This window comes from Tauraco erythrolophus, chromosome 8, assembly GCF_009769465.1.
Source record: "Tauraco erythrolophus isolate bTauEry1 chromosome 8, bTauEry1.pri, whole genome shotgun sequence".
Lineage (NCBI taxonomy): Eukaryota > Metazoa > Chordata > Aves > Musophagiformes > Musophagidae > Tauraco > Tauraco erythrolophus.
Window position 1 is genome coordinate 3245552 of NC_141472.1, and position 11983 is coordinate 3257534.

The following is an 11983-nucleotide window of genomic DNA, read 5'->3' on the forward strand; positions in this document are numbered from 1 at the left end:
TACTTCCTACTTTTTTCAGAGTGATATTTTTCAGGAAAGATACCTTTTTACCACGACTAACTTCGGTATGGAAAAGAACTGTGCTCTCAGAAAATGCCAGTTCATGCCCCTCTCAGCCACTCTCTTCCCGCGCGCTCCCAGGAGAGCCAGCAACACCCCGGTGCCACGGGTTGCAGTAAGAGTTTTGCATCGCAACATGCCCAACGTGGGACAATGTCCAACACGACACGGTGACACGTACTTCTCTGTCGACATAGGAGCTCTGGGAACATGGCTATTTCGGTTCACATACTAAGGTGATGGAGGTCCTCCAAGTTGTCTTTAAGGGGCTTCTTGATGCACAGGGTTTTGTAGGATGACCGTGAACTTGGTCTGCCTTCCAAGCCACCGACACAGAAGCTGACACTGGAAACCCTTTAGCCACCATGGCCACAGACTGGCATCTGCAAAAATAGCAGAAAAGCACAGAGTAGGTGGTTGATATTTTGGTCCAGCAGCTCTACACATAAAAAAAGCCCCTGAGATCCACAGAAATCCCTACAACATATCATCTTAACCCAGGCAACTGCCCTCGGTCACGGAATTGCTCCTTTTGGCTATTCCTTCCCTGTGCCCATGGGTGCTGACAGTTCATGAATGGGGAGCAGGCAAGCCAGCACCAATATCCCATAAGTAAACAGCAATCAGAGGCCCTGATGTAGCCAAGGCATCCATATTAAGCCATATAAAATATTATTTTGGGCCTTACTGTGCTTTATGTGCTTAACCAGCCCAAAGCAGGGAAGAGTAAGCCATTGCCAAGACACGGCATGCTTCTGGACGCAGGATGTGCAAGCCCAGACAAGGGGATAATTATGCACTAGGAAACTGGAAGGAAAGACAAAACCCGACAGGAAAGCTGAGTCAGGCTCCCTTGGGGATGGCACAGAACTAGATGGTGTCCTCACCAGCGCTGGCTGGTGTCCTCCCTGCCGAGGCCAGGGGGACAGGTGGTGGTTGCACCCATCTGCACAGATGGCCTCAGCTTTTGGGCAGGCAGCCAGTTGGATGTTATTGATGGTGGTGCAGCAAGAGATGGACAAAGCCTCTCCTTTCTCAGGGAGTTCGTGTCCTCTGACCACGCTGGTTCCTCTGAGGTCACTAATTAATTAGTTATCTGCGTCCCTGAGAGTTGTCAGTCGATATTTTCTTGGCACTAGGCTTTCCTTAGAAGAAGGCACAGGCTGAGCAGAGTAGCGCCAAGAGACATTATCTGACAGTTTCAGGGTGTCCTTCCCAACACAAGCCTTCAAATCCGTGGCTTGTGCAGCATCCCCGGTGCTGGCGCCCATGCCTGACCCCATCTCGGAGCCGTGTCCTCAACGCAATGCAGAGTGCTTTCTGCTCACCTGGCCGGAGCCGTGTCCTCAACGCAATGCAGAGTGCTTTCTGCTCACCTGGCCGGCACGGGGCTCAGCAGAGTCAGCTCTCCCAAGGTCTCTCGACTTCGGTGGCCCAACCAGCCAGGAGAAAGGATCCTTTGTTGTGTGATTTTCCAATTGATCTTTGCTTCAGACATGGGTGATGGTGATCTGGGGAAAGGAGAGGGCGAGAGAAAGAGTGAGCCTGAGCTATTAGACTTCTTTCAGTGGGACAGAGCAGGATTTCAATAATAATTAATGCCACTATTAAAGATGCTCGTTTAGATTGCAAGGCAGCTGGCACTGGAAAGGACATAGTCAAGGTGGTTTTGGTCATTACACCACACAAACACACACACACACACAAGATGTTTCATGCTGCTCTTCTCTTTATAGTGATAGCCCATGAAAGCTTGAAGAGAAACCACCAGGCCACTCTCCCAGCTGGTTACCCATAGGGATTATTCTGCTATCCACACAGATTATCCCTTCAGGTATTTCAGTGGTGGCTTGGCTCTGTGTTTGGAGAAACAGCTCAATCCCAGCCTAGGGAGTTTTGGAAAAATCATCTCCATCTGGAAGGCAAAAGTCCAAGGAAGCAGGTAGAAAACAGGGCTCACCAGGCTTTATGTTGTCCCTCTAAATGATGCATGATGATGAGAGGGGAGACTGAAGACCGTGCCTTGGAGTGGGCTGCAAAGACAGAGTATCCTACGACTGGCTGTGCAGCCAGTGTACTGGGGTGGCTGAGGCCAGAGGGCTCCAGCATTCGGCTCCTTGGGTCCTACCTTGAAGGACTTCAGAAGAGGCTGTAGTACAGCCAGGGTGAGGTGTCCAACTGGCCTGCCAAAAAACGTCATCTTAAGTATTTACATCATCCTCAACACTGTCATCAAACACTTGGTTAATAAAAGTCATTTATGTTTAACAGATAGGGACCAATGATCTTTGCTCTTTTCATCACTTAGCTGGCTTGACTGATGGAACCTCTGCCTTGCTCAAAGTTTTCTGTATCTCCTAGAGCCCAGATGTGTTCCTATAATTCATCTGTATTTACCATTTCTCTCTCTTTTTTGTATTTTTTTTTCAGGACAAAAACCTTCTTAATTATTATTATTTATTTTTTTTTTAATTTTTCAAGGGGTCAGGAAACAGCTTCCCAGGAAAAAAAAATTTATCCTTAGTGTCCTGGAGTCTTGCTGTGTCAATAGACTGTCTTCTTGTCGCTCACGGATGGATGTCTGCTCTTCCGGGGGGAGGTGGGTCAGGGTGGGAAAGGGAAGAGCTAGAAATGTGAGGGACTTACTCTCCCACAAATAATCCACTCCCATACGTGCTGAAACGCTCGTTTTGCAGTCCATTAAGCTCAAGTTAATGCAGGTGGAGCATGTCTGGCATCGAGAGGATGGCAAAGGTTTCAGTTTTTAATTTTACTCGGATGAAAAATCCTACTTGTTCCTGGCTGGTGTCAGTACTTCTGCAGCAAAGGCAACGGGCCCCGGAGGAAGCATGAGGCCAAGGTTAAAGCACTTCTAAGTCAAGATGCTACGATACCCAAAGAAGCAATTTCCCATTGTATTGCGTATCTTCTGGCACTTTATCGGCATGAATAGAAACTGCGAGCGAAAGGGGTGGACGGGGACCCATTGGAGCTGCAGATGGCTTTAAATTTCCCCTAACTTTCTCCGGATTCAAGGTTATCTTCGTGTCTTCTTGGCTTGCTGCAGGCCTGCACGCTTGGGCTAATTGGGTTTCTAAACAAATAGTAGCGTCGCCCCTCCTTGCCCCGCCAGCACGGAAAGCAAGCAGATGGAGATGTGCCTGGAAAATAAAGCGTGTTTGTTACCACGCTGTGAAGCCCCACGGGATCTTTTAGCCCTCATGGTTTTGCTTAAAACATCCCGAATCCCCCTGGGTTTGTCAGCAATGTGAGTAACAACAAATGGAAGGAGGTGCAGGAGCCTCAGGCAAGGGAGCAGGAGGCACGTAGGGACAGACGACCCTTTGCAACCCTTAAAATTTCCCTCATGGTGGAAGAGTCTCCCTGGGGTAGCAGACAGTGTGGGAAAAGTGGAGATACCATCAGTCCCATGAGGTGGAGATATCACAAATGCCATGAGATGATGGAGTTTCCCTGCCTGCTCCTCTCGGGTGCTCCTGAGAAGCTACAAGGCTGGTCTCCATCCAGCTGGAGCTTGGGGACCGACGCCTCCTTTGCAATCCCACCTCTCACCAAAATCGTTCACAGCAGCCTGGGCTCCATCCCACTGCATCTGAGACGGTGGATCACAAACCAAAACCAACATTTCCAAGGCCAAACTTGCCTGATGTTTGTAAGCTACCAGTGGCTGCGATGCCTTGTAGCATAACTACAGGAGTTTTCTTCTGCTAAACCATGTCAAGGGTAGAAACAAGTAGTTGCTGAAAGGGAAACGAGATCCTGAGGAGAAGGTCAGTGTAGAAATAGTAGTTTAGGTGAATGCATGTCTGAATTTCAGACCAGTGAAGCAGACACAAGTCCTTTGAAGGACTTACCCAGTGAGCAAAGTTCCACTGGCCAGTCCCGGCCCATTGCACCACCAACGTTGAGCAGAGTGAAGAGGAGATTTAGAGAAATCCACATGCACCACAGACCTTTTCTGTCGTTTTGCCAGATACTTTTCAGCAGGTGTTACCCAACAAGTGGCATCTGGGCTTAGTTTTTGGGACAGAATAAAAACACCTGTAGGAATGTAACACGTAGCAAAGATTTCAATACCTTCACGTGTGGGGGCAACCAGTGGGCAACAGTTCTGGAGCCTTGTCCTAGGGAAAGCCTGAGGTGTCACAACCTTTCTGTGACCAACAAAGAGAAAAGAGAAATCGGGCAGTTTAGAAAACATGAAGAGAAAGAAACTTGAAAGCAGCTGAGCCACGTTCCCTTCAAACAAGCACAAATTTGGATTAGAGTCTGCTCTGGAGAAGGTGGAGGGGGAAACCAGCAAAGATGCTACATCCAGCACCAACACCACCAGGAGTCTCTCACCATTCCCCAGCCCTGATATTAGTAACTCCATTGACCACACTGAAATTATTCTCCTGGGTCCTCAATCCATTTTTTTTTCATATCTATTTGGTGATAAACGTACGTTAATCCGATGCCGGCTAATCCGCACCACCTCTCTGACCCTGGAAACCCATGCCTTTTGCAGGGAGAAGTGAACTTGGTACTTTTCCAGACACTGTTATTTGGATGTACCATGTAATATTAAAGTGACAACGGCTGGAAATATCAGTAGGATAGGATAGATCACATCAAAAAAAAACCTACGAGCCAATTACTTCTATTAAATTAGTGTGTGGCCTCAAATTCCTAAAGAGAAGTGGCTGGCATAAAAGTGATATAGCTATCGATGCTACGTAGTATGAGTTTTATTATTTTTTTATTAACAATTTTTTCATTATTCCCCTGCTGTGGGAAATACTAGAGTATTTCTAGAAATACTAGAATACACACCGTAAAGGGCGAGGGCTCGCTTACCTGCCAAACAGGAGCTTTATTACTTGGTCTGAAATAGATCATTTGCAGCAACAACAAGTGGTATTAATAAAATTTGGGGATCTCGAGTCTCAGGGAGCCGCGTTTCACACCACTGCGAGCGAGAGCTAACTTTGGGAAGGAAAATGAAACGTTAACCAAAGAGCCATTTCCAAGAGAAACAGTCCCACCGTACATCATCCGACTAATAAAAGCACGCAGTCACGTAACGCAAGGAAATTCCTCCTTTTTTCTTTTTTCTATTTTACCTACTTCTTCTCATCTCGTTTTTTTCATTAATGAATCACGGAGGCATTAATTAACATTGAAGAGGCAGATGGCGGGGTTTTTACTTGTGTGGATCACTTAATCAAAGGTGGGCCTGTGTTGTTCAGTTAGAAGTGGAACTCGGGAAAGTGGAGAACAGCTCCATTTTCAGGTGGTGCTTTACATACCCAGCAGGAAACATTTTAATATAAAATTTTCAATGAAAAGAAGGAACCTAAAGAAACATCAGCTTCCAGAAGAGGCCCAGCCTCCACCAACACTCATGCAGATGCTTTAAAAGTTGTTGGTCGGGTTTTTTTGTGAAAAATCCAATCTACTGCAGTGACCAAAGAGGAACAGAGCTCTTCTGAAAACTTGCCTCAAGACATCAGCTCAGCAGCAGTCTGGACAGCAAATGGAAAGCAAAGTCTGGAGATGGGGCTCTGCTCTTTGGTAGTTGAGGAGTGGAAGAGCTCCGAGGTGTACTCCTGCACAGCCTCAGGCTGTGGGCAAAGCCACCGAGGTCTCAAGCAGGTGGGACACAGGTGTCCCTCAACCATCAGTACATCCACAGGCTCTTTTTCCCTGGTTGAGTGGTCAGGGCAAACACATTTCACGGATTCATGTACAAACCCCATTCGTTATCATTGAGACAATAAAGACTCTGAGAACTCAACACTTCTGCAAAGTCGAGTTCATGGCGTTTTCAAGATCGGCATCCTGAAGTGAGGCAGAGAAAACCAAAGGACCCGAAGTAGTTTGATGTGATTTAGTCAAGGTCTCCTGCACAGGCAGGGCTGGACTGTGTCCTCAAGGCCAGCCACCAGATGTGCCACCAGGTGAGAAAAGATGCACAAGGATAACAGCTAAGGCTAAAGGAGAGCCGCTTCCAGCAGAACAGGCTCCCTCTGTCTTCTCATCAAACCTTTCAACAGACCCTCCCAAGGCACAAATCACTCCCTGCGTGCCATCTTTCTAAATGAAATGCTGCTACAATAACAGATCTCAAGTGTCCCCTGAAGGCACGCTGTTCGATATTTATAATCACTTAATAAACACATGAGAAATGGCACAGTACAGCCCCACATAATCCATGTGCAATGATCCTTGGTGACAAAGTGTAAGTGACCAAATCTCTTCCCAGGTCTAATGATATTTTGCTCTGGTAAGCCGGTGATATATCTCGTATGGCAAAAATAAAGCACTCATGCATAAAATTAATACAGTAAGCTCTGAAGTCATAAAGCTTTCAGTCTGTGATAGATGAGATGGGAAAATGACTAACCTGTAAGTCAGGTTCTCCCCGTGCCTTATTCCCGATAGGTTGTAGGGTCACCTAGGCATTGCGTGGTCAAACCGGGTCATTTCAGAAGTGTATGAATAATTAACAAACCAGTTTAGGAAGCCCATTCGGGTCATGTGCATAAGAAGCCCTGCGAGGACACAGGTAGCAGCTTCTCCTCCTCACTGACATCAAATGTTTCTTGTTTCCAAACCTGCTTGAGAAAACATACAGCAACTTGTCCCCATCCATTTTGCTTCCATCACTCCTTCTAGGAGAGCTTGTGATGTGACCAAAGGTGTTTGGACTCTTACTGAAGTGGCTGGGACCTCTTTCTAGGCCAATTTCCCTGCCATTTAACAGCACAGATACAATTCCCATGCAGGCCTCCAATATAATGGTGAACTGTGTGCTAGAAAGCCACAAAATCGTGATGGCAACGTGCCCAAGCAGCCTATGCCACGTACTGTTTCCAGCAGCACCACCTTATTTTTCATTCCCATGAGCCTCCACTACATCTCACGCACACCAGTCATCCCAGCACACCAGCAGACTGGCTGCTGGTTGTCCTTGGAGGGGCTGGACTATGCCTGGACCATGGCCGGACCATGGTTGGGCTGGCATGTTGTTGCAGACTCACCCATGGCGTGTTGCATAGCCCTCTGGGAGCTCTTGCAGCGTCCTGGTCTTCCTCACCAGCGCGACCTGGCGTCAGAGAAAATTTCTCCAGCTACCTGGAAGAAGTGAGGGACCATCCAGAAAGCGAGAGCAGGGGTGGTGAAGCAACCACCAGCAGCACGAGTCTGCAGCATGAGTGAGGGCTGTGAAAATGCATCACCAGTGCAAAGCCTGTTCCACCTTCCTGGGGCCCTATGGAAAGCAGGGCGTGCAGTTGCAGATACCAAAACCCTTCATAAAGATATGCTCAGTAGCATCAAATATTGACATTCCCTCTCTGCACGTGTGTTGCATCCCTTTCCATTGCGGATTGTAGTAACTGGGGGACGAGAAATCCAACCCAAAGACAATTTTTGAAGGTCCTTCCATCAGAAAGCGCGGACGCTGCTTGCTCCGACTGCGGCAGGGATGACACACAAGAAGATGCTGTAGGCTCCATCGATCTGCAATCCATCCCTTGTTTCAACCAGAAAAAAATAATTATCCTTTGCATGTGAAATTATCAAAGTGCTTAAAAAAAAAAAAAAAAATCCAGCTCCTCAATCAGGAACGCTGCCAAGCTATCGAATCAATAGGTTGTTAGATACTTGAAGTATGGGAATATGTGAAAGCTATCAAATGATTTCTGTGTTAATAAACTGCTACAGTAATTACCATTAGAACAGAAATGGAAAGATACGGATCAGAAATGGAAAGCTGTGAATGGTTTCTCATTAAGAGAAATTAAAGCCTGTGGGATTTTTTTTTTTTTAATTTTGGCCTTGATTCTGCATTTCACCTAAATATCTTCCAGTCAGTGAGCCTCCAGTAGAAGAGAGCGTACCTGGAGAAGAGTTGATGAAAGTCAGGGGCATGGGCATGTGGCATCTTGCAGAACCGAGCCCCACACGCAGTGATAGACCATCCTGGAGAAGCTCAGCTGCAATGGTCATCACAGAGGTGTCCACACTGGGGCTCAAATAAGACCAGGGCAAATGTTGTCCATGAGCCACAGATTTTAGTGCTGGACACGAATCCTCAGCCTGAACAACACCATGGGACTGGGAAACAACAGCGACAAGATACAGAAACGGGGAGCTGCTGGTTCACAGCCCAGTGAGTTAGCCATGCCTCATCTTGCATGGACCATGTCTGCTCTGCTGCCCAGCCCTTTCGCTCTGCCAGGGGTGGGAAGTGGGATACCATGGGGCGTGGAGAACGAGGCTAGATGTGCAGAAAGACCTTGAGGAAACTGGAGACCTGAGTGTTAAGTCCTGGTTTGGGGTGGGCAAGAGAGCATGGGAAGACTGAGGGTGATGGTGTGGCTCTCCATTAAGGTCTTGGTATGTGGCTCCAAGGGCGAGGAGGTTCAGCCTGTGCTGGCTGAGCACTGAACACAAAGACAGCCAGCATGAAAGCATCACGACCCAAATTCTTAATTTTCAAAGGTCCGTGGTGCTAAAACATAAGGTTTCAGTTAAAGAATTTGGCAAGTTCTGCAAATCAAAAATACATCAGGAGCCCTCCCCACCCCTCCTGCCTGCTACTTGTGGTCATTAGAGTAATAGATTTTTTCAGCGAAAAAGCTTGACCTTGTCTAAAGTGCAGGTTAGAGAACACAATGAGATACACTTAGGGTTCAGCTCTGCTCTAATTAGCAGGACAGAACTTGGCATGTTGGCTTTGAGGGGAGAAGGGAGAAAATCATTTGCCACAGGTCAAGGGGAATAGCTTTGCCCACGTGGCAGCCTGAGCTACCCCGATACCCTTCCTCCTTGGCTTGCCTATGGCTGAGAGAGCACATGGGTGAAAGCACATCTTCCTTCATGGTACAGGAGATGCAGAGCAAGTAGTCCCCTTGGCGAAAAAAGCAGGTCTCAAAACCCCTGACTCTTCTTACGAGGAAAAGAAAAGTTGTGGAAGCTGGAAAACACCTGAAAAGCATCATTCAACGTCTGCAAATCCCACTTTACCTGCAGTGCTTAGGCAGGACAGTATTAATAGCCCCACAGCTTTGCAGGTACAGAATTTCAAGTGCTTCCAGACCCTTTCCAGACCCGATGTATTTACTGAAATTGGCTGTCTTCTACTAGCACATAAAGAAGAAGGGGGGAAAAAAGGGACTAATGGATGTACATTAACCTTTTGGTACTAGATTTCCCGATACTAGCTACTAATGCAAAATCCATTGGAAGGCAATGTCTGGGAACCACGGTGCATCAAGGTTATAAAGCAGTGAATAAGTCTGTAAAAATCCGAAGCGGGCACGGCCGGGACAGAGACCCATGCAAAGGTGGTTGCAAGTGCAAGGCAATTAAAGCAAGCTCTCTGATTGACTTTGGGCAGAGCAACCCTGCAAAAAAGGGCCCGGAGAGGTGAAGATTTGGAATGTGAGCTTTGCAGCTGCCCCTTTTGCAGGAGAATTTTGTTGCTCCACCACAAAGGGCAGAGCTGTGAAGCGCCTCTTCCATTGCCATCCAAACTCTTTCCTTTGCGTCCGGCTCTGCCACGTGCAGACATCACCCAGCGCGCCAGTCAATGGGAGACGTCGTAAGGGAGATGAAACATCTTTGCTTGTCCCAACACAGCCTTCCACAACGGGTGCCCAGCTGATGGGTGGCGCAACACCACTCCGTACGGACGTGAGCTCCTTCCCAAGTTCCCAGCTGGCCTGGGCAACAACAAAACGATGATTTCCATCCTCTGGCTGGCTGAGCTCCTGCCTGTTGTGGGAAAAGTAACCCCTCATTGCTTGCAGAAACATCACAAAAAGCTGTTTCCTAACGAAACGCGGGCATCATTCTGGCGGGGGGGTTCACCCCAGAAATAGCTGCTCACAGAAATCAACAGTTCAGTCCTCCAAGCAGGTACAAAATGATTTTTTTTTTTTTTTGAAGATCATCTTTTTGAAGATGAAAGAAGTACCAGGAGTAGCCTGGGCATGGTGTGAAGCAGGAGCTGAAGAGGTGGGGGGGTGACCACAGTGTTGAAGATGCAAAACAGCCTCAAAAACCTTTATTTGAGGAATTCTTTGCTTGCTGGGTGGTCTGCTTTGAAATTGTGACATTGAAGTGCTTTTCTTTCAGGGACCTGGAGAGAAAGAGGAAAGAACGAGACCGGGAGAAGTGAATATTATCATTTAATACGCAAAGACAGTTTCAATAGTTACCTTAATGTGCACTAATTAGGTGTGGGAATACGCAACACATCCCAAGGGCTGGTTATAGCCTCTCTCCCTGCTGCACTCAGGCGTGTTTTGCTACCATGATCAAATATTTTAAAGCTTACAAAGATTTATCACCTGTAGGGCAGAGCAGAAAATTGTGATTTAGCCTCCTTGGCAGGCACCGCTAACAGCCATCTTCCTAAAACAGAGGAGGCCACGGTCCAGTTTCCTTTACCATCTGGAGCCAGCCAGAAGCTGTCAGGGCTGATCTGGGACTCCCTATGGAGTTTGGACCTGGACAGGAGCTTGGACCTGGACAAAACCTCTCTCTGGGTGCTGGAGCTACCAGTACTTGGTTCATCTCCCAGTTCCCCATCAAACCTCTTCAGGTCTCCAGATGCCATCTCTGTCCTTTCCTCCAGTCAACCTTGAAGTCCTTGGAGGACTAAGTGTAGGAACGGCTGGGCATACACCACCACCTTGAAGTCAGCTTGTACCTACAATGGGATCAGATGAGATTCTTTACAACAAACACCTTTGGAACCTCCTGGCTTTGGGGCTTTCTCTAGGGTGCCAAACAGCACAGCACTGGGGGTGAGCAGGAGCTAAGCAGAGCTGTCTTCCATCTATAGCCCTCTTCTGCTGTCTTGAGCGTTGCCTGCTCAAACACGGAGCCACTTCTCCTTCCCTCTCACCAGGGTGCGTATTTTTTGCCTGTATAGGATCACAGCATGCTGTTTGCAGGGAGAAGGGGAGCGAGGATGTGGCACCTTTGTGTGTTTGTGGAGACTTTTCTCTGCTTTTTCTGCTCATGCCTGTCGCTTCTTCGCTCGTGCCCCCAGTGCAAGTGGCATCTCCAGTTCAACAGATCACTACGGTACCATCTGGAAATCAATCCAGAGCTGGTACTACCTTGCCTGGCCTTCAGTAGGAGCTGTGGTTCCTTCAGACTTGTGGGTCTTACAGAACTTGCCCTTTGCGTGGACACGTGCCACAACCACAGCATCTCAACGCAGGAGCCGCTGCATCCCATTGCTTATTCCTTTGCGTGTGAATTCGGAGGCTTCAATGTCAAAGCCCAGAGCTCCGTTTTGCATTCACAGTCTGTCCTTGGAGTCCAGATCCGGCTCAAAGTACCTGACTGCAGGTGCTCAAAACCAAGCGACAAGGTATGGCCAGCTCCAAACCTGGTCCCCACTGGCAGCTGAGCTCACCGTGGCTGTCCCTTCCGCGCCCGGACACGGTTAGGACCTACCTGCTTCCCTGCACGCTAGTGAGGCATCGTGCCGAAACGCATGGGCCCTGTAAGGAGGAAAAAAAATGCAAGGTTATGGGACTTTTTCCTTGCATTTGACAAACGTAGGTGAAATGCAACAAGAATAAATGAAAACCCAGCCCCTTTTCTCCCCCTGTTGATGAGAGCATCCTCAGCATCTGCAGAGACAGGTAGAAGCTTGCCTCGCCGGCGGGACCTGTTGTGGACAACCCCAGCCCAGGGTGCTCCCTGGGCAAGTCTGGTGTCCTGCGATGTGTGGGAGAGCAAGTCTGGAGCTCACAAGACCTGAGTTAGCCAGGGACACCCCACTTCTGGGGTGTGTGCTGCTGCTCAGACCCCCAGCAGCTTCAAACTCAGTGTAAGCAGTTTCTCCATCTCTCGTTGTTGTGTCAAGGTCGATTTCATGAAGTGGTTTTTC